Source organism: Ostrinia nubilalis, chromosome 3, assembly GCF_963855985.1.
Source record: "Ostrinia nubilalis chromosome 3, ilOstNubi1.1, whole genome shotgun sequence".
Lineage (NCBI taxonomy): Eukaryota > Metazoa > Arthropoda > Insecta > Lepidoptera > Crambidae > Ostrinia > Ostrinia nubilalis.
In genome coordinates, this window is record NC_087090.1 from 2523111 (window position 1) to 2549815 (window position 26705).

Genomic DNA, 26705 nt, shown 5'->3' on the forward strand with positions numbered 1-26705 from the left:
TATAATCTGACGTAGTTAAATTACAATCTAACCTAACCCACTGTTAGTTTACAATCTAACGCGTTATATTATAAACTGACAGCGTTCACAATTTCACGTTGACACATACAAAAATCTGAGCTTTTTCACGATAGTGACCGTGTTTCTTGCGCTGCTTCTTCTCAGCACTGGCCCATTTATTGTCCCGAAGCAGTGGTAGGGTTAACCCTACCACTGCTAACGTCCTAGTATTAATACTGGGACGTGTTAAAGTGATTTTTAAAAGCCTATTTGAAAAAATAAATGAGTTTTATGAGTTTAATAATATAGGTAGTGATTGGATTTTTCATCACTTTCATATTGAATTTCTAATAGAAACCATGGCACTTAGTTACCTACCACTGATTTAAATTCCTACCTTAGTTACTGCGTAGGACGAAATCAGTCAAGACAAACCTGCATGGAATACCTACATCGCTGATGTCATGTGCAGTCACTGTGCAACTAACAATAAATATACCTACTCATATAAACATTTGTTCATTTTGATCTGACTCATTTTGCAGTATTGCACCATGTAGAAAATTTTATTCCTCAATAAATGAATAAAATATTGTGTTAATTATAAGAAATACAATAAATTGCTTCATCACTCACTTCATAACCCCAAACTGATGTTACAGCTCTCAGCACAAACTATAAATTTTTGTAGGAAAATAGCACCTACATACCACCTAAATTTGACCCTAACTTTAACGATAAGCGGTGTTTTTGTATAGAGTTTGACAGATTTGTGACGTTTGTCAAAGTTAAAGTAAGATGGTGCAACCCAGCCTTATACAGACACATACGAATAAACGTCAATGACTCCATTTATGCCCATCACTGACGTTTGCCCTGGGCGGGATTCGAACCCGCGAGTTGCAGGTGCAGTTCAAGCTGCCTTTAAGTACAATTACCCATTCGCTGCGGCTGAATATCTGACTTTTTGTACGTTTTAAATGTTAACATTAAATGTCTCATGTCTTGGGGTCGGTTTGCAAGTAGGACACGTTAACGGTCACAAACATTACTATGAGGTCTCACAGTGCGCGTGGACACACAGGGTGACAAACGAACCAATCACAGAGCTCTATTCAATAATGTGCGTTCGATTACTGTTTCACTTAAGCAAGCATCGTTTGTGAATACGGGGTAAGTGTCACCGATAAGTACTAAGCAGGTTCTACATTCGTTGTCAGTAAAAATTTTAATGTCGCGATATTTTTTATGTTTTAAAAGACTTAAGGACGAAGCACACTTATCAACCCGGAAACGGATCGTAACCGTATTAACTCTGCGTGGTCAGCATTCTTTGTATGAAACTCCGCACTGAAACGTACGTCTTATCCGCATCGTACCGTAAACGTCTCGCCTCGCGGTTGACAACGCGGCGAAAGACGATACGGCGTTCATCCCTTTCCGAGTTGATAAGTGTGCTATTTTACCATGTTAGTATGATTTTAATAAGAATAAGAAAGTCTTTATGCAGTACAATATGGTGGACAAAACAAGAGTAGACATGGTTGACTTAAAAATAAAAATATGGTAAACTAAACAGGCGTCCGCTCAGCAAAAATCGCGACATGACACAAAAAGCTGGTTTTCAGCGGGAACCAACGCGTGATGAGGATTTGCTTTAAAATCGTCAAAATAAAGCCTCAAAAGTTGAATAACTTTATGGTTCAGTTGTTTATTGCTGAAGCTTAACAAAGCAATTATCAAAATGTATTCAATTTCATTCGAGTAATGGTTTAATTTTGATTAAACGAATGTCGGTCAAAGGATGCCACTTGATGAATAACAAAAATTAATTAAATTTATCGGCACAAACGTTCAATTGCTCACCTCATTAGATTGACCACTGCAATTAGCATATTTAGCATTAACCATGACTATAACTAAAGGTTAACGCACTCCTATCGCACCGTCATCATAGGCATGAGTGCGGTCAGCAAAATAATCATTGTTCATGATGTTTATTATGAAATAATAAAGGTAACTCATAAGCATGTAGGTTGTAGGCGTTTAGTAACTGACACATATTATTATGGTCGGTAAGTAGGTATTGCACATATTTCTTTCGTTCGAGATAGGTATTGGACAAATACCAAACAACTTTGGTTGTAACGCTGAAATATGATATATCCAGATATGACATTGACAGGAGGGCGCTACTATCAATGCTGCGGGTCTAGTCAAAACGCACTTTAAAATCGCAAACCCATCGCAAACCAGTCGCAAACAAATAAATAAATCGCAAAAGAGGTCGATAACAAAAAAGGCTTAGTCAAACGGCAAAAAAATCGAATCGCAAAGCCCTACCTATCGATAATCGAAAGACTGGATTGAAATTTCCCATACAATGGCTTAGCCAACATGCATTTAAGACTCAATCAAAATCGAATCGAATCGCAACACCCGCCATTTTCATTGCGATTACTAAAACCCCGGTGATAAGCTTCGATTCGATCGAAAACCACTAGGGTGAGTTGCACCACCTAACTTTGACCGTAACTATGACGTTAACCGGTGTTTTTTGTATGGAGTTTGACAGATTTTAGACGTTTGTCAAAGTTAAACTAAGATGGTGCAACCCACCCTAAGGCTTTTTTGACAAATCCGTATCGCGATGTCGTTTTGACAGTTAGTTTGACGGCGAAGCATAGACGTAAACAGAGAGCAGAAAGAAGGAAGAAACAAATTAAAAAAAAAGCTAAGAAAAGTAAAAACAATCGCAAAGTCATAGACATTTTTTAACTTTTATTCGATTTTGAATGAACTTTTATATCGCCGCGTCGTTGGTGGTTCAATGTGCATTTTGGCTGCCATTTTCCGATCGAATCGAATTACTGGTGACACGGCGATTGACATTAGTGAAAACTTCCTATTGGTTTGCGATGGCATTTTGACTAGACCCACTGGGTTAGTTAATTTTTTTGCCACTTAACGTTTGAGTGTCGTTTGACTATAAATCACTGATTTACATCAATATATTATTCTGTTATTGCCGTCGTTTGTTGGTGATTTCTGAATTCTGACGTTATGTCATAATAATATTAAATTGTTAACTCATTTCTAACTAAGCTCTGTGTGAGGTCAGAGGCGTCAGTTATTTTCGAATTTAATCGAATTCGAAAATGCTTTCACCAAAATCGTCCAATCTAAAACTTACCGCGTCGTTCTAAAAACAAAAGTCCATCCATCTTTTCGAGGCTGACTGAACGAACTGTGTCCGAATCCGTCCGATGCATAATGGACGAACGCACGAGCCGCACGACAAATTCGGATTACGAATCTGGACGAATTGGCTCTGGACTAGTGATGCTCGAGTTAGGGTTAGGAGTCGATTGTCATATCGATATGTGTTCTTGGCGAGCGGCTAAGCCTTATCAATTTCGACGCCACTTTTCATAATGCTATTAATTTTTTTTTTTCATTGTAAAATGTATATCCTGAATGTATATCGGGAAGAGCCTGGATGCGGGCAGCGCAGGACCGTTCATTATGGAAAACCTTGGGGGAGGCCTTTGTCCAGCAGTGGACGTCATTTGGCTGAAACGAACGAACGAAAATGTATATCACATAATCCATTAAATTACACTGCAACATTTTAAAAATTCATAAACATGTTGTCACTTTATGGTTTGAGGTAAAATAAGAAATAATACTCTCAATTTCGACAGGATAACCAGCACTAGAGTAGCCTAGTAGAGATACGGATAAGGCTATCGATATTTAAAAATTTTAAAATCATGTTTTTAAAATATCAGTTCCACATATCGATATTTATAACAACTAGCGTCACTATTCGGTCCGGACATTTGACTGCATTTGGATTGAGGAAGCGCGCGGAAAAGTTGGGACCGTCCGAATCGTATAATCTGTGGTCAATGCTCGCCAATGGGCGCCTTTGGCATTGTACTGTCTACTGCCAGTGCCAGGCAGTCGCAAGGACTGTCAAATTCAAATTTATTTTGCTAGTAGGTTTATAAAAAAAACCTCTTTTACACGTCCCAGTATTATTTTAACTCTACCACTGCTTCGGGACAGCCAATGGGCCAGTGGTGAGAAAAAGCAGCGCAAGAAACTCGGTCACTATTGTCAGTACTTAATTTTTCAAGGGATTGCAAAGTCTTTAAAATATATACATAGACTGAAATGTATCCCAGGCCTCTAGAGCCATTTTATAACCTTTAGACAAGTCAGAGTCTAAGGTTTAAAGATTTTCCAAGACATTATAGTAATAAAACAGTAATACATAAATCTTTGTTTTTGTTACAGGTTCAGGGATGACTCCGCAGTCTCCTCACTTATCGAGACAATTTTCCTGGTAAGCAAATTTTGTTTAATTAAAAGTGCTTTTCATAATATAGGATTCAACGCCTGTAGCGTAGCCTAACGTATTGTCAGGATCACAGATCACAGAAACTAAAGGGAGATGTGACAAGGGGGCGGGGCCGGTGTCGCAGCAATATGCCCAAAAACAGAACACATTGCTCGTGACAGCAATGATGACAGCAGTAAGGTCATAATGTAAACAGTTTACATTACTTTCGTAGTACTAAAGATTATTCGAACGTTGAGTACTGATACCGCAGTGGATAATGAGCACATATTTTGATTACTTTGTGTGTGTGAATTTCTAATGCTACACTGAGTTTCGAACTCAGCGTATTAGTTGGCATCTCTCTATATCCCTATGGTCAGGATCCTGTTTAAACATAAAGCTACATCTGACCCAACTGCAACTATATCCTTCACTTCCCTAAACAATATTCCGATGAAGCCCTTGCAAAATATCGAATCGCTCTTAACCTACTTACCATTATGAGCTCATCTGCGAAAAATGCATATCATTTAGCCATCATCTCAAAGGCTGCACATCTGAAGCGCACGCGACGCCCACGGTATCTCGGCGCAAACGATTCGGAAAATCGAACCACAGTTCAAGTGTGCGCAGTAGAACTACAGGCGATAAGGTTGAATTTTATAAACACAACATAAGAAAAAAGAAGAATAAACTAAAACAGAAGAAGCTTGGCTACATTAACGGCATCTTTTGCAAAAACTTGACAGGAGTATCTGTACTTTGTAGGGAAGGACCAAAGTAGACAGATAAATTAGATTAATTAACTAATATTTGATAGAGGGTTATTTTAATTTTTAATTTTAAACACACAGAAGTATTAATTCTTTACAAGTAGCGTCTAAAATAATTTGACGTTTTTTTTTAAACTACGTAGTTACACCTAGATTTATCAGGATGACACTGCCCTGACTGTGACGACATTATTGCGAAAGTCTTTTAGTGTTTTCTTCTTCATTCTGCTAACACGCTTTATGAAAGCGCTTTTACTGTAGCAAAAGTAGGTCCACGAAAAACGGACTGAACAATACTGAACATACTGCCTCTCTTTTCCCCGTGGCCGTACCGTACCATTACCGGTATTAGGGCGCTATCACAGCCGACGGATCGAGCGTACTTTACAGGATTCGATATCGTATCGGTTGGTGTCGAGCGGATTTTTTTGAATCGGAACGCGTCGGTATCGGTTAACCTCAATACGTAGCGGTGTGCGGTTTGCTGGAATAACGCTCTGTATTCGATTAGGTGTTGCTGTAGTTTTAAATTTATTGGAAAACTGTTCGGGCATAGGAATGGATTTTTTGCCTGAAACCTTAAATGAAAATGTATGTTATTTATATGGAAGTGATGTGGAAAATAGACAGGAATGGACATTTTAAAATGCAATAAAAAGGTGGACAGTGACCTTCTAAAGGTTGCAGAAAGTCGCTGGATGCAGGCTGCTACCAATGGCCCAATCTGAAATTGGGGAGGCCTATGTTCAATGTCCTGTGGCTGCAATCACAACTGCAATGATGATGATGAAAACACAATGTGTAAATCGTATGTAACGAGTGTTAGCACTTCGAAGTAAGGAAGGTACTTCGTTTCAGCCAAATGACGTTTACTGCTGGAAAAAGGACTCCCCCAAGGATGTGCCTGTATGTACTGCATGCCCTATGCCGTACTCATATTATCATTATCATCTCATACACTCAAGTTCCGACTGCACTCAGACATAAGCTCCCCAGTACAGCTTATTTAGTTGTATTAGTTCTAAAGTACACTTGGCGTTAAGCAAAGTCTTCTAAATCTGCAATGAGTAGCGGAAACTAACTCCCTCGAATCTGAGTAGTTGTTTATTTTTATTGTTCTTCTTCGTTAGACGATAGTTTGGGCTCGATTGCTTACGTACGTTTTGGAGTAGTTAACTTAGCATGGAACAAAAGTGATAGGTTTTTCGTGCGAATTTTAAGAGGCAGTAATGGCGTATTACTCTGAAAAGGCCCTAAAGTGTCAGTTTAGACTTATTTAAGAGTAGGTTGAAGCTCATGATTGTTCTGAATGCCGAACCAATCACAAGTTTAAATCTGAGTTTAAGATTTTTTTGCGAGAATTTCATTTATTTACGAGTAACTCAGTTAAACTCAAACCCTGTTTTTATACAATTTGAAATACCAATTATGGACCTTATAAGAGCCTTGTGCACATAGCCTTATCTTAGGTCTTCATTTTCTTTTGTTATTGTTGAGATCCACGATTTCGCCATGTCACGTTAGCTTGTCCAAGATCCGTACCTTATATACAAAAATCATGATGACTTTTTTTGTATATGAAAAAGACCAAGTCCTTGAGATGTCACATTTTAGCACTATCCCAAACCCAGGATCTCCCATAATTATTAATCTTTCTGACAACTTTTGACATGTGTAACTGTGGCTATATCCATATGGGTCTGATGGTGAATTTAGGCCGCCAACCGATAATAACCTCTCTGGCATATTGCCTTCAATGACGGGCGCTGAGATGACGAAATTGTCTTTCACTTGATTATTGATGACGAGCCTGCCCGATGGACGGCCTGATTACTGCTAGAGCTCGATGTAATGACAGCACATCAAGCTAAACTGTGGCATCTTATAAAGTTGTAATAGAAGTGATATTGCAACGAAAATGTGTAGTCAGATGTGCTTTCCTTGGTATGATACATACTATGATGGACCCTACTAGCTGAAAATGTATAGAGTTCAGAGAACATTAGGAATTTGAATTTGGTCGAATTATTTGTAATATTTTCACTTTGCATCGGTAGGCAAACCTAGGAGCTGTTCAATTTTAGACATGACCAATTATTCGCTTAAAATGTATGGGGTTCAGAGAACATTAGGAGTTTAGATTTGGTCGAATGAATCAAAATATTTTCTCTTTTCAACGGTCGGCAAAGGAGTAAAACTAATTATTTTACTCAAATTGACGTCACCAATAACAGATTAATAACGCTGTTATAAACACAGAAGACACTGTCTTCTCCACCACAAAAGAACAATGGCGGGCGAAACAGCCTTGCGGTAACTACCAGCACGACATGTACACAAAGGGCTAACCTACTAACAAGCCAAACTAGCACAATGTATCTCCTACCGATTGATATTAACATCAAACAAAGGGGAATTATTCAATAGATCTCCGATAACGTAATATGGGTAACGAATTGTGACGTTCAAAGGGTAGAGAACTAATATGGAAACCGCCGGGATAAAACTAATAAAACATGTTTCAAAAGACCCCGGATGAGTCTAACTCAATAACCGGCCAAGATCAGAAAGAGACGGAAACGTTTTTGATGCAACAATCTCGTTTGCCGATGGCGCCGCGACGGAAGCAGACGAAGACAGGGGACATCCCCTAAATTCGCCACTGTTTATGGCGTTTTAATGGCACAAGTTAGGGGAGGAAAGCACCTTTGTACCGTAAACTGTGCTGGAAGAGATAAAACTACTAATGTCGCAGGGGGCTGTTATCATGACTCAATCTTGTTGATTTGTCTACATTTTTTGTTTCTACTCCGCCGGTGGATCGGACAGGTTCTTATTTATGGTAACTATGGAACATCTTTGGTACTTTTCAAATCTAATTTTCATTACATTTAAGTACGAGTAAATAGTGTGTTAATCTTTAAAAACAGAATTTCAGAGGTCTTACTCGTCGTACATAACTTGAATAGTATTACACTTTTTAACACAAAAGTTATATGTCCTCCCTCAATAATATGTCATTTTCAAAATGAACGTAGTTTTGCAATATTTTGTAGTATAAACTAAATGAAACAGCAACTGAAAACAAATAATCTAATGGTTGACTGTCACACACACCAAACTAGATAGATCAAAACACCACTGGTATAGCTAGGTCAATTTCACCGTGGCCCGCCTGTCACTTGCGCCCGAGAGTGACGGGAGCGCTTATTGTGCTGCCGGGATGCAGGATTCAATCTGGCCCATTGTTTACTGGCCGATGACAAATTCGGCTGACAGCGCGCGTCATGGAAAAATTGACATATTAGCGACATGCTGTGTTTGAATGCAGTCGTCCGAAAAACTGTGTCGACAGCACATTATACTGTAGATTTTTGTTGACAAATTGCGCCTATTAATTACATTTTGTTAAGATTTCAGTGTTACGTTTATGTATTGTCGACTGTACTTCTAGGTACAATTATTATAACTCTGAATGATTTCGTGCATGAGAGAGCGCGTCAGAATGTCCTATAGAGCTCTTTATATCTAACATCAGGGTATTGACGAATCTTGTTTCTTTAAAAGTCTTCACAGTAGAAAGAGCAGCAGGACATTATTGGAAAAAATACTGGACTCTTAACACTAATACGGTTAGCATTAGATTATAAAGCTTTTAAATGCTAATGACAAGTTACCATTTATAGGCATATCTTTGTGACTAATTCAGCAAGCACTGTCAAAACGGCTTGTCCAGGCTAACAGGTTCCGCGAATAACTTGTAGCAACCAAATTAGGCAGATAATAATTAGTGAATTTGTTAAAGGTTGGCTGCTGTACCGGATTGTTAAATTTAAATGGCTATTATCTTTTAAATACGGAGTTACTGTTTGAACTCAAAATTATGAAAGCAAGGTATCGTCCCCTCCCCTGCTGAATCCCATCGCAGAGCATCAATATCCTTTGTGACATCCTTGTTTAAATGGGAACAAGGGCTACGTAATTGTAGGCACTTGAGAGCACTACTTAGTTGGTAGGGTTGACAGTAAAGAAAAATTATTGATATTATTTAAGAAAGTTAAAACAAAGTTTTTCATGATATAGGTATTCATGAAAAACTGTGTTTTAACTCATGTTGATTTGACAATATTTATCTGGTTTGAGTATTTAAATTCGTACATCTATGTAAAAAAATTTAGAAGTGTGTGTTATGGACATCATAACGCAATTTGTGACGCAAAAGTTTGATCATTGATTAAGTTTAAGATAGATTATAAAGGTCATTTTAATTACGATAAGAAAGCACTTTAGACAAAGCACTCAATTAGTGATACAAGTAAAACAAAGAAAAAAATATCAACAGATACTAATAGATACGAGTAGATACAGGTTTACGTATAAAGTAAACTAAAGTCGAAAACACGTTTGATGCAGTTTCATATGGGATTGGAATTCCAGTGCTTCAAAAATACGTTTCTCTACAAATTGCAATGAAAAAGTTTGACTTTTCCACACAAAAATGTGGGGATTACTAAAAGGTGTTATCTTCCTAGTACACATGATTCATTAAGCTGTGCTTAGTTGACAATTTGACATCTTTTGACACAAACAATTGAAGGGAATAAAGGGCTTATACCATCTGAGCTACTTTCAGATTAACTACTCAGAATCTGCAGGCTGAATTTCAGTAAGTTGATCTATTGGCTTATTACTTTTAGATTTATTTAATTTAAATTGGTTCAGCAGCTTTTGGCGTCAGATCCTATTAACGAGGAGTAGAATAACTATAAAGATTTATTTGATCGATATTGATTGACACCTCTCTTTGCCTTTTTTTTATTTTTATTTTTTTGTTAAAAGTCAGACTTCAAAATAGAATAACGCCTTTTATAATTGGGGCCAAAAAAAATTAAGTAATGACAACATTATTTCACGTTCATCAGTCACTACTCACCAAGGTTTAAAAAAATCTGTATTTTCTAATGAGATTATACTTGCAGGTAATTCTAATTCTAAAGCTTTGCCAGGACATATAAAATATAAAAATTGTTTGTTATGTCCCCCGAGAAAAACAATCTGATTCAGCAACAGTGGCTATGCTTAACAAAGTCGCATAAAACATTTTATAGTCTACAATAAAAAGCGCGAAGATGAACTTGCGATGCGACAATTCGCGCGAAGCGTTTTTGCAACGAGTTAACGTCTGACATTTCGATGTGAGAACTCGATGTTACGAAAAAGAAGCGTGAATCGATTGACGCGTTCAGAATTCTGTAATTATGAAACTTTTTAGCGCCTTTTATTTAATTTTGATTGATGGCCTACTTAATTCATAAAAAAAAAATGAACGATATAAGGACGTTATTATTAATAGTGGTTGATTTCAGTGTTTTAATTTTCGTAAATCTTATTTAAATAAGTAATCATGTAATTTTGTCGGAAAATATTGATAAAATGCTGTTAAAAATGAATCCAACTGAGAGACTCAAGAAAAATGCATCAATTTTCGCCTTATTTCGTAGGTACCTTTCTTCTAGGGAACCCTGAAAATCGGTCGCACATTCAATGTTACCATTACATAATGCAGCATCGATCGTCGTGCCTTCACACGGTCTTATATCGATTAAGCCTTCCGGGGTAAAACACTTGACATTTCGATTCATCGATAATAACTTTGATCGTTGCGTGACAGTTACTAACTTTTTTATCTGTAGCGTTTGATTGTTGAGAATAGTTCGAAGATCCAGGTGATAGAGTATCGTTAGATCGTTACGTACGAACTTTCAACAGACTACGGCATATTAAGACAAACACTTTATCATGTTAGGTACTTACAATAAGTGCTATTTTGCAACCAAAATTAAACAGTCTAAGCTATCGATCGACTGTCTTTAATCCTACTAATATTATAAATGCGAAAGTTTTGATTTCTGGATGTCTGGATGTTTGTTACTCTTTCACGCAAAAACTACTGAACGGATTTTGATGAAACTTTACAGTATTAAGAATAAGAATTTTATTCATAATGTTCATTACATGTCAAATTAATATTGTTTATAACCCAGACTAATCTATGTTAGTCTGGGTTATAAACAATATTAATTTGATTAGATATAATTTATGATGATCTGTGACAAACTAAAATTCACGCGGGTGAAGCCGCGGGCAAAAGCTAGTATTGCATAATTATTTTAAAGTAATCCTTGTTTCTGGGAGTCACGGACTATTCGCTATCGTTTGCAATAGTGATAGTGAACCAATAACGCTGTGCGTGTTTATCCCCTTCTCCCCTAGAACTATGGCACCTGCACGCTTGCACTATCACGAACGATTCCTTACCCCTACTAGAAGTTTTGAAACGTTTCGGACTTTCTCATTTATGTTATTTGTCTCGTTTTATATTTAAAATAATTGCTTTTGTAGTGCCTAACATTGATATTAATACTCACCTACATAGCTCGGTCGTTAACCATTATTTAACTTCATAGTTTGTATTCTACAACTGCCTTTTTGCACTAAAATAATCTGCGACTCGGCACTTCTGTTGGATAAGTGGTGACTTTATACGCACAAAAGTACATTATTTCTGTCTATTATATGCAGTAGGGTTTATTTCTTTTTGACTCGATTTTGTAAAGTCATCCGCATAGTAACGTTCTACTTGTCTTCGTTTTAATTATCATTTAGGATATCAAGATAAGAAGACATGTATAGTGCCCCACAAGGGCTACCTTTTTTTTTATTTACTGTATTTTGACGTTCGTAAGTGCCACTAGCGGTGTAAATAAAATAAAATATTTTTGAATTTGATTTGATTTTTGATTTTAATTATGTTTCTCGTTATATCTATCGAAATTCCAAAATCACCGAAAAGATTACGACGAAAGCTTTGAGTGTAGCTCTCAATAAACTTCATAGCGTGATCAAGTTTCAGTTTCTCCGAATTCCTTATTCCTTAATCCCGTTCGAGTTCGCGAAGTTGTCCCGCGTAGCATTCGCATCACGCGCGCAACTTCTTTCCCGTATCGCTCGCGAAAGTTACTTCGGACTCCGGACTCGGGACTCGAGTATCGCTTTGTGCGGCCGCCACTAATGGCACTCACACGCACGCTTGCTTCCGTATAGATTACGTTTAGGGTCTTTACTCTTACTAGTTGCTGATAAACTTTTAGATAGGTTATTATAATGTTAGGTAAATACATATTTTGGATACATAGGTATTTTTCAGTTAAGTAAAGACACTGGTATATGCCAAATCGTCGCTTGCCTCTCTAACTGACGTTTCTGTCATTTTTTTCGAAACTGAGTTATCTACACCATCTTAATCAATTTTGCAAGATGATTCGATCTGTCTGATCGCCTGAAAATTTTGCTAAATGTCAGTTACGTCAGTTAGAGAGGCAAGCGACGAAATATGGTCACGGTTAATCTGCTTTTTAATTTAGAAAATGCCTAAACCTGATCAAGTTTTAGCAGTCACAGCCGCGTAGCATTTATATCACGCGCGCGATTTCTTTCTCGGAAAGTTACGGACTCCGGACTCGAGTATCGCTTTCTGTGGCTACCGCTGAAATGGTAGATGTTTCAGAAAACTATTTGAAAATAATATTGAATCGAACGAATAAAAAACGTCGAATTGCTATTAATAATCATCATCGTCATCATTTCAGCCACAGGACGTCCACTGCTGTACATAGGCCTCCCCAAAGATTCCTTTAACGCCCGGTTGGTAGTGGCCTGCATGCAGCGCTTTCCTGCTACCTTTATAAAATCGCCGCGCCGAGCCACTTTTGGGTGGTGGGTATTAATAATGGTGACGCACATTTAATTACTTCATTACTGCAATCCTCGTACGACCTACTAATTATTTTATTACTTTCACGTCCCCTGAAAACCTTAATTACGGCAGTCGATAAATAACGCTCATTAACAGTGCAACGACCGGACAGCGTAATATAGGAAGTTCATTATGATTAATACGAGCCATGTGACGTGCTCCCCGGCCGGGGTACTAATGGAGAGTGCCCCGCCCCGCCCCGCCGCGGGCGTTTTATACTACCCCCTCCAGTGATTGATGACGCGGTCGCTACGTCACGGGTGAAGCTGCATCCTTAATTTTGCTTATCTATTTTTCGGTGTTGACAAAATGTCTAAGAATGAGGGCTATCGTTTTTATACTTAACAATTGGCACCCCTGGCGATTGACAGGACCTTACTCTACAGTGGCGCCATCTTGATGAGTGCAAATGCGATAGTCCTCCTACCACTTTAGCGCTCACCAGTTGGTGCTACTGTCTTCGCAACTAGCAAGTGACAGGATCTTACTCTACAGTGGCGCTAACTGGTGAGCGCTAAAACGATAGCCCTCATTGTAAATAGGATACAAGCAAATGTAGAGTTCGGAGTTGGAACTTGTGGCTCTAATAAGACAAAGTCTAACTAAATCATTGGTTCCCAAAGTGGGTGACGCTCCCCCCAAGGGAGGCGCAAAGACCTTTTTAAAGGGGGGCGCGGGCCATCTGTGTACTTGAATATAAAAACCTGCTACCGCTGAGAGAATGCATTCCAGACTGCTCGATACGACCAATATATTTAGTTATTGCTCATACACCAGAATAATATACAGGATATCATCATCATCATCACCATTTCAGCCACAGGACGTCCACTGCTGAACATAGGCCTCCCCCAATGATTTCCACATCGCCCGGTTGGTAACCTGCATCCACCGCCTCCGTGGCTACATACAGGTTATAATTTACCACAGTATAATATCAACGCGAGCAAAGCCGCGAACAAAAGGTGTTTCTAATAAGCACTATCACAAAATTGAAATTAAAATCGCCCGCAAAACCTTAGAAATTCCGGCAAAATCTCATCCCGTAATAACGGGAAACACAATTTGTAAACAAAAGGCTCTTAGACTAAGAGCTAGTGAACGCCAGACCTACGTCATTTTATAAAAGCTGAAAGTTTGTCAGCGTATGCTCCCAATATAGGATATAAGTTTGGTGAATTATGAAGTTTGGGTCATCGTGGCTTTGGGATACCATTAAATCTGATTTTTATGTATAATATTTTGACAATTAGAAGTATTTTCCCCAACAGCCAGACAGTTTTGACAGTTCCAACTCCTTGCCAGACAGTTTTTTTTGTAAAAAGCCACGATGACCCAAACTTCATAATTCACCAACATTCTATCCTATTTGGACGCTGACAAATTTTCAGCTTTTATAAAATGACGTAGGTCCGGCGTTCACTAGCTCTTACTCTATAAACAAAAGGCTCTATGCCTCTATCTAGCTGTCGGTTGATTAATAAGTGTCGTTGACATTTAATTAACCCGACTAAAAGTCAGCCATACCTCTTTGTCTCGGGCTGAATGGGGCTGAAATACCAACGTTATGTAGGTCGTGTTACTATTTACTTTTTATGCCTCGATAAAATAGGCTTGAAAGCTAAAATACTTAAAGATTGGATTCTCGAGAATTTCGCGACGTGTTCTTGGAAAGATTTTCTAAGTTACTCTATGTAAATAAATAACACCTTTATTGAGTAACTTATTTGACTGTTTAAACTCTATTCTAATCTTAATTAACTCTAGGCTAATCATATGATATAAAAGGATAAGATTATACAATAATTTGCCTGAAGTATGAAATTACATTCGGTAGGTATTTGTTTAATTATAAATTAGAGAAATTAGTATGATTCCATCTGTGAACGCTGAATTTCGAGTTATGATGAAATAAGTTAGTCGTTAACAATAAAACTTACGAATCGCAATAACCGCAAATTCGGAATTCAAAACACATAAGTACCTGATGAAAAGTACAACAAGTATTTAAACCTCACAAAGTTAAAATAGAAAAATATAAACAAGCCGTTACTAACTGGCTGAATTTAATAAACACAAAGAAAACGCAATAACAGAAAGAAGTTAATAGTTACAGCGCGTGCAAACTGCACATGCAAAGAAAAACTCACTAGATTTAAAAAGTTAATTTTATTTTTTAATTATCCCATCCAGATTATACTATTACGCTCATTTCCCTGTGTTCCGAGCTTAACATTTTAGAATTAAAAAAAAGTACAAGCAAGCAACGGCGCGCGTATACTCAAACAAAGAAGAAAGTTAATTTTCCCGCGGAAATATTAAAAGCGCGCCATAACATCATTTGTGCTGCACCACGCACAGGATTTGCCGCGAAATTTACATTTTTACGAGCCGGTCACTCCCAGTATTGTGTACAAAAGAACCTCGTATCTTAATGTCAAATGACTAAACATTTTTTCGTAATTTAACCGGTCCACGCGGCTCCCGTAAAAGGTTTTCTTCACCGACTCCTATAGTCTTATGCAAGAATTTGACATTATAGTGATACGATTGAATAATAATCGCTTCATGGTCTTGTCACTCGAATATTAATCGAATAATTATTCAAAAGCCGATCCCGTACAACTTTATGATAGGGCTCTATCTTATTGTGTTCATAAATTACGTTAAAGCACAAAATGTTTTCGAATTTTCTCTTAAAGACTCGTATACATTGGAGAAATATAGCCCCTATTTGGACATTGATCGAATGCTCAGGAAATAATGTCCAGTCCTGCGACATAAAATTCTTACAAGAGACCCACTAATGGACTTGTCACTAAATAACTCGGTTCTTTTCATCACAACAAATTAACTTTATCGTCCGTGGATTGGAATCAAAACTTTATTGTAACAGGATAAAGATCAAGTTATAATATAATGAAACCTTGTCGCAATTCGCATTATCGCTAATTCTTATCGGATTTATCACAATGAAGTAAGCCTGTACAAGCTCTGTAAGGAATTTCAATGTTTGTGTCAATGGAATAAAGATGTTTTTGGACTGGCGTCTTTAATAAACGATATTTTATTCCAGTATTATTTCAATAACTAGTAGTGATGTCGAGCGCAGCATTCTATTTTAAGATAAGTATCATTAGTAGAATCGATATGACATCGAGAATTGAGTCTTGCGATAAAATATCAAGTCTGAAACTTTAAAAAAGTTCCATACGGTATCTCATTATTCCATTGCAAAAAATATGCAGGTGGGCTCTAATGCCTTGGCGGGAAGGGATGAAAAATAATAAAACGTCATGCAATATATTACGAACCCATTGTCCGGCCTCAACTAGGGCATCCCTGTACGTACAGTCCGTGAGTGCCGGACAATGACTAAGCTGGGAAAATGGTTTCATAAATATTATGCTACTTTTGTCGTTTTGCTATAAATCAAAGGGTTTTTAGGATATAGAGAAAGATTTCATTCATTATGCATACGCTTGCTTAATGTCTAAATAAAGTTTGGTACCTATCCATTATTGGTTCTCTTTTCCATTCGGAGAATGATTTTAATTAAATCCCTGCTGATTTTAATTAAATGAAAAATTTGTTCGTGGAAAAAAATATTATCTTTTCATTTTGGTTTCATTTTCTTTTTAATAATCACCTAACCATTTGTGTAATCATCATCCAAAATTGAGTGCGACTACGATGAACCCCTAACATTAGACGTCCATACACAAACGCAAAGTGAAGTCACATAACTCATTGTGAGTTGTGATCATTAAACACGCGAGCGAAGTCGCGAACGATTCCTAAGATTGGAATCGATATCTCGTTACGGCGATTCATATTTTGAAAGCAATTATCACGGTGCAACACTAAGCGCTGATGTCACTGTATGTGGGCGTAGATATTTGAATTTAGAATTCGAGCACATTTTGTCTTTTAATTTTTTTATGAGCTTTGCCAGTCTTAATTTTTTTTATGAGCTGCCAGTCTCTTTTCTTAGTTGACGGTATTTATTCTTTGCAGTACATTATTCATGAAGTTTGAGGTCATGTTTGTTTATAACAAAAGTCACGTATTATCGGTTACGCGAAATAACAAAGTAACGTTATTAACTCCAAGGCTAAGTTATTATTCTCGTTATTATGCAAGCTCTCTCACCGGCCGTGTTACCGTCACGTGGCAGGATGTATGACGTCATAGGAATCATTTGCACCTTGATTATGTATTGAGATAGAGATTGGATGCTATGAAAATTATTTGGATATTGCTTTTTACGACATTACCTTTCTTTCGTCTTTAAAAGTGTCGTCTTAAATCCTTCTACCTACTATTATAAATGCGAAAGTTTGGATGTCTGGATGACTGGATGGATGTTTATTACTATTTAGCGCAAAAACTACTAAACAGATGTTGATGAAACTAAAGTATTATTCTTTATAACCCAGAATAATACATAGGCTATAATTTATGACGATCTGTGACAAACTAAATTTCACGCGGGTGAAGCCGCGGGCAAAAGCTAGTAATAAATACTTTAGAGCAAGTTCTTACTGGCGCAGTAATAACTCTAGTAAAAAATGAAAGTAATCAAAAGCTTTGATAGAGATTGTAAAGACATTGGACTCCATTAACCTTTTAAATAATAAATCCTTTCATTGAATGACGGTCAAGTTCAGGTATGTATGCGCGTATATTAACTTACATTATAATACAATCTCCGACATCCTGTTTTGTTTTATTCATGCTACCAAGTTATACGAATACAAAAGCACGGCAAAAGGCCGTTAGAAAATACAACTGTATTTTTTAATTTCTGAGAATCGTGTAAAGTACTTACAAATTATTTCTATTTACTACGGTCACAATTTTTCGAATGTAGGTTACGCAAATTACTCGTATTTTGTCATTGTTAATGTTCAAATTTATTTAAGAGATACAAATATTTTATGGTAACATAAAAATCTATTTTAAAATGTTTGAATCAATTTAAATAAAAAGTAGCCACTTAGCTTAAAAATCCACAAGACACAAGCGACACAGGTTTCATCATAAGAATTAATAAAATAATAAGAAAATTGGATGGACTATGATGTAAGAGCTTTTAAATCGAGAAAACGATACGAAAAACAGGAATTAAACGAAAATATAAAATATATTAACCAAATAGCAAATTACGCAGCAGCGGACCAACAACTATACTGCTCCGCCTCCGCCGACTTCCTTCCCTGATTCCTATATCCTCGGCCCTTTGGGAAGTCCAAAGCACACGTTTAGGCGTTTTTTATACCACACCACACTGTGACGGGCATTGTTTTAGTCTAGGCGCAGACCACCGATTTTTTGTCGGCCGATAGTTCAGTCGGGCAGTTAATCAGTATGCATGTATGGAAGTGCGCACTTCTTCATACAAATTACAATCGCGTCCAGGCTTATGTATTTGATGGTGTAGTTTCTTCTTATTCCTTTCACTCTTGGCAGAGCGGTCGTGGTCACGTTGAGGCGTTGTTCACATCGGTTGTAGAGACGGTAGAGGTGGGCGCCGATATATAATTGGCCGGCGGCGGCGCGCCGACTTTTTGACTTCGGCGGCGGCGGCGTCGGCGGCGTGACCTTGTTTGACCTTTATTAATTAGGTATTTTTTTTAAATCTGCTTTTTTAGTATGTGTCGTCAAGACTAATCAGGTGATTTGCAGTTGGTTGGGGTTTGACACGGTAGAGCTACTTGAGCAGTGGTTTACCCTAATAAATCAGCTCTCTTGATCATAGATACTTTGATATTTGGATAGCAGGTTTGGCTGAGATCAGAGGTGGAATTGTGTAAAGCAATCGTAATCATTTGACAGTTCATAACGTACGATAAAGTCAGTTAAACAAAGAGTATGACAGAATAATCGTACGTTATGAATGGATGTTTCCTGGGTCAAAAAGCAAGAGTTTTAATTAGTCCGTCGGTTAACTTATCAAAAAATACTCTACACGTATTTTTCACTTTTTCAAACTAATGAAAATTTAAAGATATAAAGCGCGCCAAAGTTCATAAGAAGAGGCCCGTGACGTCAATGCGTGCATAAAAGTGCCGCACGTTGTGACGTCGTGCGGAACTTCAACGCAACATAACTATGTAATTATTTGTTAGATTGACAAATAAAAATATGTGTCCAATATTTTTTGATATTAAACATGACGGACTAAAAAAATTTTTTTAGGAAACTAGTCTATTGTCAAATGATTACGATTGCTTTACACAATTCCACCTCAGGTTTTCGTGTATTTCCTAAAGGCGAGCGTACCAATGTGCCCTTAGCATGTATATTTGAGGTCTTTGGAAGCACACAGTTAATGATGGATTAGCTGACTGTCGGTCGACCAAAGTTAGATGCCATAATATTATGTTCAGATCTGTTTTATTTATATTTATGGTCCTTCCATGTCATCCTACGGTCCAGATTTTTAAAGTAGGTTGATTGCAGCAATGTGTCGAGAGAGATTTGAGATTTGATTTGAAATTGGCCGGAAGATAAGTTGACGACGTCTTAATTGATAATATGGTGAGACTTCGGGGCTTGCTTACCTACATGCGCCACTTGGTCAGCCAATTATTATTGGCATTTAGCTGACTTCGTATCAGTGTAGTCGCTTTAAGATCACAGTTACATATTTAAGGAAAGCCGCAGTTTTCTGGTGTCTGGGCTGCTTTACTAGTAAATGTTGTAGAGTTCCGGACCAAGTACAGAGACCTGGGGTACTCCAGCTCTGCAGCTAAAAAGAGAAGATTTTGTCACGGAGTTTGATTTAAAACTGTCTGTCACTGAGATAAGACTCCTTCAGTAGGTAGTAGAAGTGTACTGGAAGGTACTTTTTAATTTCATAGAGTAATCCTTTATGCTAAACCCAGCTGAAGCCGCAGCGAAAGCAGCCTTACAGGGTTCTTTCTTTTTCAAACATTGTACTGATTATGGTTGGTATGGTTTCTGCCAAAATTTATCGTCGGGTATACTATATTACATTAGGCCAGGGAATAAACGAGCAAGAATGATCCTTTCCTATAATTTTAACAAATACAAATGTCAGATTAATTGAGCAATAGGAGGAGATTTCGTAAGGTGACTTGCCAGGCTTATGGATCATTTCCAATGTTAAGAGACTTGTGAGGATCTCACTCAGTATGTCATTGTCAAGAACATGGACTGCATGGTGATCAGATCAAATGAAGGTGCTTTACGAGAGTCCATTTTGGCTATTTCTTTAGCTTAGTCAACTCTTTTAGCGTTAGTTCATTCGTTTCAGCCGAAAGACGTCCACTGCTGGACAAAGGCCTTCCCCAAAGACTGGTCCTGCGCCGCTCGCATCCAGGTACCTCCCGCGACCTTCACCATATCGTCGGTCCAGCTAATGGGAGGCCTGCCTACGCTACGTCTTCCGGCTCGTGGTTGCCACTCAAGAACTTTCCTGCCCCAGTGGCCATCAGCTCTACGAGCTATGTGCCCCGCCCACTTTTAGCGATTTTAGCGATTCTACGGGCTATGTTCTATGATTCACTTTGGTCCTCCTGCGTCTTTCGTCCTCTTTTAGCGTAGTAGGAATCAATCTTCTATTTTTAATTTGAGGAGGGTAAGCAGAAACATGCGGTCAACTCAGAGAGGTACAAAGATGTCCAGAAGCAGCATATGAAAAGATGCAAAATGGGCCCTCTCAAATCACAATGGGAAGGTTTGGGAGCATAGCGCCTATGACGGGAGATTGTGAAGAGGCGAGTCCGCGAGTTCAAAGTGCAGCGCACACCTGAACTCGACGCGAAACGCGATGATGCAAATCTCGTCCATCTGCCGCTATTCACTATAATTATGTTGGCGGCGTGCTCAGATACTCTCAATGTGCGAGGAGTTTGCCGCAAAGATCGGCTATGTAAGCTATCTTCGGGCGCACCAGCGCCGCTAAGACAGCTAAGTCGAACGAAGTGGTCACTATGACCAAAATCGGTCGAAAGAATCATCATTATCAGTAGGAATTAAGGGCAGGCATAGCTGCAAGTCTCGGATCAAGTTCAATACTTGATCTTATTTCTTGAATTGAAGTGTCGTTGGGTTTAATAAACCGGCTTGTCATGTAGCAAAGGTCTGAGATTTTTCTTGTCAGTTCGCACTCATGTATTACCGAACCTAATAGGCGGAGAACACTTTGAGGGATGTACTTTGTTGCCTTCCAGAGTTTGTGGTTCCCATTTGCATTCTCTGTGTGAGTGATTCTCTTAAAGTATAGTCATGCCAGACGAAGGCTCCGATTTTTTTCTTGACAGCAAGAGGGAGCGGCGCCTCTCGCGATCAATTATTTACTAGACCAAGCAGCAACTTGAATTAACTGTTAATATAGTTATTATTAAGTTATTCAATCAATTTATTAGTATATCAACGGCATTTACTTCGCCTTGTGTACCAATTTATATGGCATTAAAGAATAAATATTTAGTTACTTCTGCGTTCGAAACACAAATCCAGAAAGTATAGTATAGGAAAGGAATTAATTGCAAATAGTTGGTACAATATCAGTATCGGCGCGCCGACAGATGGTCGTCGGCGGCGGCGGCGTGAAAAAATTCGCGGCGGCGGCGGCGCGCCGGCGTGGCGCCCACCTCTAAGACGGATACAACTCTCCGCACGATCTCCCGCCATCTCTCTCTGCTGGCAGACTGTCTGGTGCAGTCACATACGCTGTCTTCCACTGCCGATTTCACTTGGTCGGTCCAGCGCATTGGTGACCTGCCACGCGATCGGCGTTTTGTTACTCTTTATTGATAGAAGGTCTATACACTGGGCGTAAAAGCGCTTAAAAGCCTACTTATTCGCAGAAAATTCTAAGTACTTTATGACCTAAATAAAATTGTACACGACACAAACTTAAAAGTTATAACCGTACAATGAAGGAACCGAATTAGCGTTAATATGTATCGTCCTGTCATTTGTCACACAGTGGCTCCAACTGATTAGTGCCTATACGGCAGGATTATCGCCTTTACACTCACTCAAATGCGGAGACAAGTGTTTGTTGCGATGTAACAGTAGGTAAGTCAAGAAACTACATCGTCATCTGTTTTTCTACAACTTATGAAAACTCTTTGGCATAAAAATCCCTATAAAACGCCACATCAAGCAGTAATGGGCCGTTTCAGAGATATAACAAACTTCATCATCATCTTCATTTCAGCCACAAGACGTTTGCTGAAGGCCTCTACTAATATTTCCAGATTAGCTGATAACTGGTGTCAGTGGCTTGCATCCAGTGCCTTCCTGCAATCTTTATGAGTTCATTTCTCCACCTTGACAAACTTCTTTGATAATTTTCGAAACAGACCAAGACTTGGAAGTTTTGGTGCCACCATTCCATCACATGGCCAAACCCGCTGCCGCCCATGCACCAGCCCCACAGATTGCTCCAACAAAGTCCCGAATAACGCGATTAAGCGAATGAAAGGCCCGAAACGAACAAAAGCAAATGTGATTACCGCGTTGTCGGCTAAAAGAAATAAGCAATATTTCTTTTGTGGATTCGCCACTGCCGCCCTTTTTTTAATGCACGGACTATCCATTTTCCTGTCTCTGATTTCTTTGTATCCACAGATTCCTTATAAATGTATTGGTTGTTTTTATTTTCTCTCCAACGCGATGTCGGGCGGCCGTGCGGCACAGTAAAAATACAAGTAGAAGGTTCGATCCAACGCGTTTTGTACAGAATATATGAATTTCAGAACTTATCTACAGAAACAATTTAGAATATTATTTGTTTAAATAATAAGACACACTCCTGGGATCCTAGTTATACTAGATCTCTGGTGACATGGAAGCCTGACGTAATGACATGACATGAAATAGCGTGTAGGTTCGGCTCCAAGCGACAGCTGTCAAATGGGATGGACTATTATAAACCATCTTCATGGCCAGAGTAGAAATAGAAAAAAGCATTCTTCATTTAGAATCTGTTCGATTTTTAGGAAACGATTGTATGAGGGATCAAATAAGAAAATGTTCAATATTCTTTCTGTGGCCCGATTTGTTTTGAGCCCACTGAACCTATCTTAGGTGAAGACTTGTCCAAAGATTTATTTATTTTTTTATTTATTTTTTATTAGTCTAATAATTACAAAATTAAATACGGAATCCTAAAGAGAGAAGAGAGAAAGAGAAGGTCATGTTTTACGTGTTTTTATTTGGTTATTTCAATTCTAAGGCACCTTATTATATTATTTTTAAACGTTGGGGCTTAAAACAAGTCAAATTTTTTATCTTTTTCAAATCGTCTCACACGCGGTAATCTTTTTAGTTTTACTTTTCACATTATTGATTTTCATACTTTTTTTAATTTTAAACTAAAAAAATCTATTCAATGATTTGATTCAAACTCGATATTTAAACAACCAAAGTGAACACTAAAATCATCGAGATTCCGAAGATTAAACTCGCTTAAACAAGGAAACTCAACCTACATAAACACCAATTTCCTTGTCAGAACAAACAGAACTAGAACGCGAATGATAACATCAGCATTAGACAAGTTACCGGCACCATCAAACATTCAGACGTACCGCGACCGCGACGGCTTGATACTTTAACGATTGTCATTTGCGATTCCTTTATCAAGATACTCTAGTTCTTCGTTTCCACTTGCGAATTTTGAAATAAGAATTTTATCAGCCGGATAAATTACGGGTCGGTGACACAAACATTTACGAAATAAGTATCGCGACCGGATCGAATTGATACTTGAACGATTGTTTAGCAATATTATGTCACTGTGTTTCGTTCCTAATTGAATGTTGATGTTTTAGATAATTTAAATATGAAAATTTTATTTAACATTCCGCGACCTGATCGAATTGGTACTTGAACGATTGTTTAGCGATGGAATATCGCTAGATATCATAGTAACTTAAATATCCCATAATATTTCATCCCAGAGATGGACTCTGGGATGAAATATTATGGGATATAAAAAGAGTTTTTATAAAATTAGGTAGATATTTATTTGATAGAGTTGTAATTTTGCAATCATTAATGTCATGTAACTGTTGTTTACGCGTCTATTCTAAGAATCTGCTACTTCAAATGGTAATTCGGATAATACATTCGCCACTCACACGTGTACATAAAATGGGGCCGCAATACAAGACAAAACAGTGTTTCTATCTTTTATTTTTCCTACCTAATTTCTACCGTACTCGAAGCGAAAGTGGGAACAAACTCTTACTCCCGTCGCCGAGAAAGTTTATATTTAATCTGTCGCTTACGTCAAAAAGAACAAGCCTTCCCGTTGTCCATTCCGTCTCGAATTCGTTCAAAATACACCCTCTTTGCTCTACAATTTCAAAGCCCCAGTTTAACTGATAAATAGCTCAGTAATAATAGGACCATGAATCCACCGGGTAGTAATCCTGAACAGTGCATTGTAGACCCACAATCTTACGGCGCAAATCCGCGTCCGAAGTGCTAATTATTTTTAATCGGCGGAGCCGGGCGTGTCGGAGGCGATAGGGTTGAATGTCGGTTGACTGGAGCACGCTATTATCGCCTTTCTCTAAATTACACCATAAGAACCTAGCGCTAAACTCAATAGTTTTAGACTTAGCCGGGAATTTCGAAGCTATATTTTGTTGCGATCTTTAAACTTTTCTTCGTGCATTTGCATTAGTTCTATTGCACCTGTGCATGTTGTGATCTTTTATGATTGGGGTTCCATTAACGGGTTTAGTTCTGGTATTGCCAATCAAAGACTATACCCAGTGGGAAATGAAAATAAGAATAAACCATTTAGAAAAAAAATTGTAGATTTAGCATTAGTACATACATAATTTAGCATTAGTCGTGACAAAGTGTGATTTTCAGCACGTACCTTTGCGGTCCCAGGGTTGCGAAATACGAGTAGTATCTTGTTTTCTGCGGTCCCTAGATAAAGAATAATAAATGTATTCCATGCCTAGGGCCCACAATAGCTTCCAAATAGTCGTGGATCGCCATTCACCGGCATCGGGGCTTCGTATCGCCATTGTTAGTGTATCGACTTGCCACAGCAGCCCTTAAGAGCCAAAACACACGATGCGTTGCGGCGCCGCACCGCTAAAATTTCGCCACATCACACCGCTCGTGTGCCCGCCACAGATATTTCTATGTAAGGCACTGCGTCACCGTTACGGCGTGGCACCGCCGCCGCAACGCATCGTGTGCTTTGGCTCTAAGGTCTAACGCTCTCCTGCGTTCGAGATATCTCGATTTGCATGAAATGAGTTCCGCAAGGCTCCGAGTTCGGACCCGCGTTTCAAAATATTTTCAAACACGAATCAGCGTTTCATTACGAATTGTTTTATTATTCCCAACGGGCGCAGTTAGAATTCTTGTTGCAGCGGGATTTTTGTTATTAAATGGACAAGTTCGATGGTCCGCGTCAGACGTTTGGTTCTGGACTTTTTCAGATGTAGGTTCAGACAAGTTATATCATCATAGGTCATAATGATAAATTTCATTGTAGTAAGTAAATATTTTCAAACTTAAAGTTGCAGATTTCTTAGGCATGTAAAATTAGTAGTAGAGGTATGTAGTTTCTGATGAAGTTACGAGTAAGTTAAGGTTAGAGAGAGGAATTGATGTTCGTTAGTCTGATTAAAACTCGAGAACGGCTGGGCCGATTGAGCTGATTTTGGTTTTAAAATGTTTGTCGTAGTCCAGGGTAGGTCTAAACGGTGAGCAAATACGCGCGCGATATTGTTTTTCTGTGACAGATAAAATTCCACGCGGGCGAAGCCGCGGGCGGAAAGCTAGTTTGAAATAAATAAAATTAATAAGAAAAACCAATCTAATCTTTTTACATATTATTTTTAATATGCCGTAATAAATATGAAGAGAGGCTTCACATCCCGTTATACAGAACCCCAAGCTCTAGTAGTAGCGTTAGAGATCCTGTCGGGTCACGAACGCGCGCCTCGCAGCATCCGCGATAAATTCATTGCCGCCGAGCTAAGCAAAAATATAATCCCGGCAGCTGGCCGTTAATCTGCCGTAAAGGCGATTATACGTTGAGCGTTTTACTCGTACTTGCATCCAAAGGTCAACGTTCTTGGCTCACGTTAAATCTATGATCAAAATGCCGTAAGCGCATGATACGAAGCACACGTTCATTTGTTTTAACGCGCTTACCATACGAGTGTACCTACAAAAATAATATAGGATCTGTAAATGCCCTTGGCGTTGCAGTACCTAATTTTATAAAGTCTAACATTTCTCATACTTTTGGAACACGTGGGGCTTGAGTCTTCGGCAAGCCACAAATACCAATCCACCGTTTCATGAGGCGCCATGTAGCTTTTTTGTAACGCCCAGTGTACGGCAGTCCTTAATCTCGCCATAATGGCGTCGGAGATTTATCGCCAAATAACAAAAACAAGTGATTGACGCCCCATCACGGGCGAGTAATTAAAAGTTGCCGCAACTACTCAGCGAATGCATAAATTTATACTAATTAAAGAGAAATTCTTTCGAGCGCCAAGATTTGGAAGTTGCCGCCGTCTCCAACTTCGACGTGGAGTGTCGCAGCTTTAATTGGGAATCTTGGGGAATTCGCTTTGTCAAGAAATTCGTTTAGTCCCCGAACAAACGGTGACTATGTAGACAATTTGCAGGAACTTTTTGTTATTGGGACGCACTCCTGCCTGACCCCCGGCCTATAAGGAAACGGCCGAACGACTTCCCGAGCGTGCCGATCGCGTATCAAATATGTTTCCAGTGTGGTGTA

General features: G+C 38.5%; 1 protein-coding gene across 3 annotated transcripts in view; it reads left to right on the forward strand.

Annotated features, from left to right (window-relative positions):
* The window catches only part of LOC135087583 (insulin-like growth factor-binding protein complex acid labile subunit), a 344347-nt gene that overhangs the window by 100663 nt on the left and 216979 nt on the right, over window positions 1-26705 (forward strand). For all 3 annotated transcript variants that reach the window (XM_063982314.1, XM_063982312.1, XM_063982313.1), the window contains one exon: window positions 4303-4351. The gene's annotated coding sequence lies outside the window, so the exon portion shown is untranslated. The remainder of the gene's footprint in view (window positions 1-4302; window positions 4352-26705) is intronic.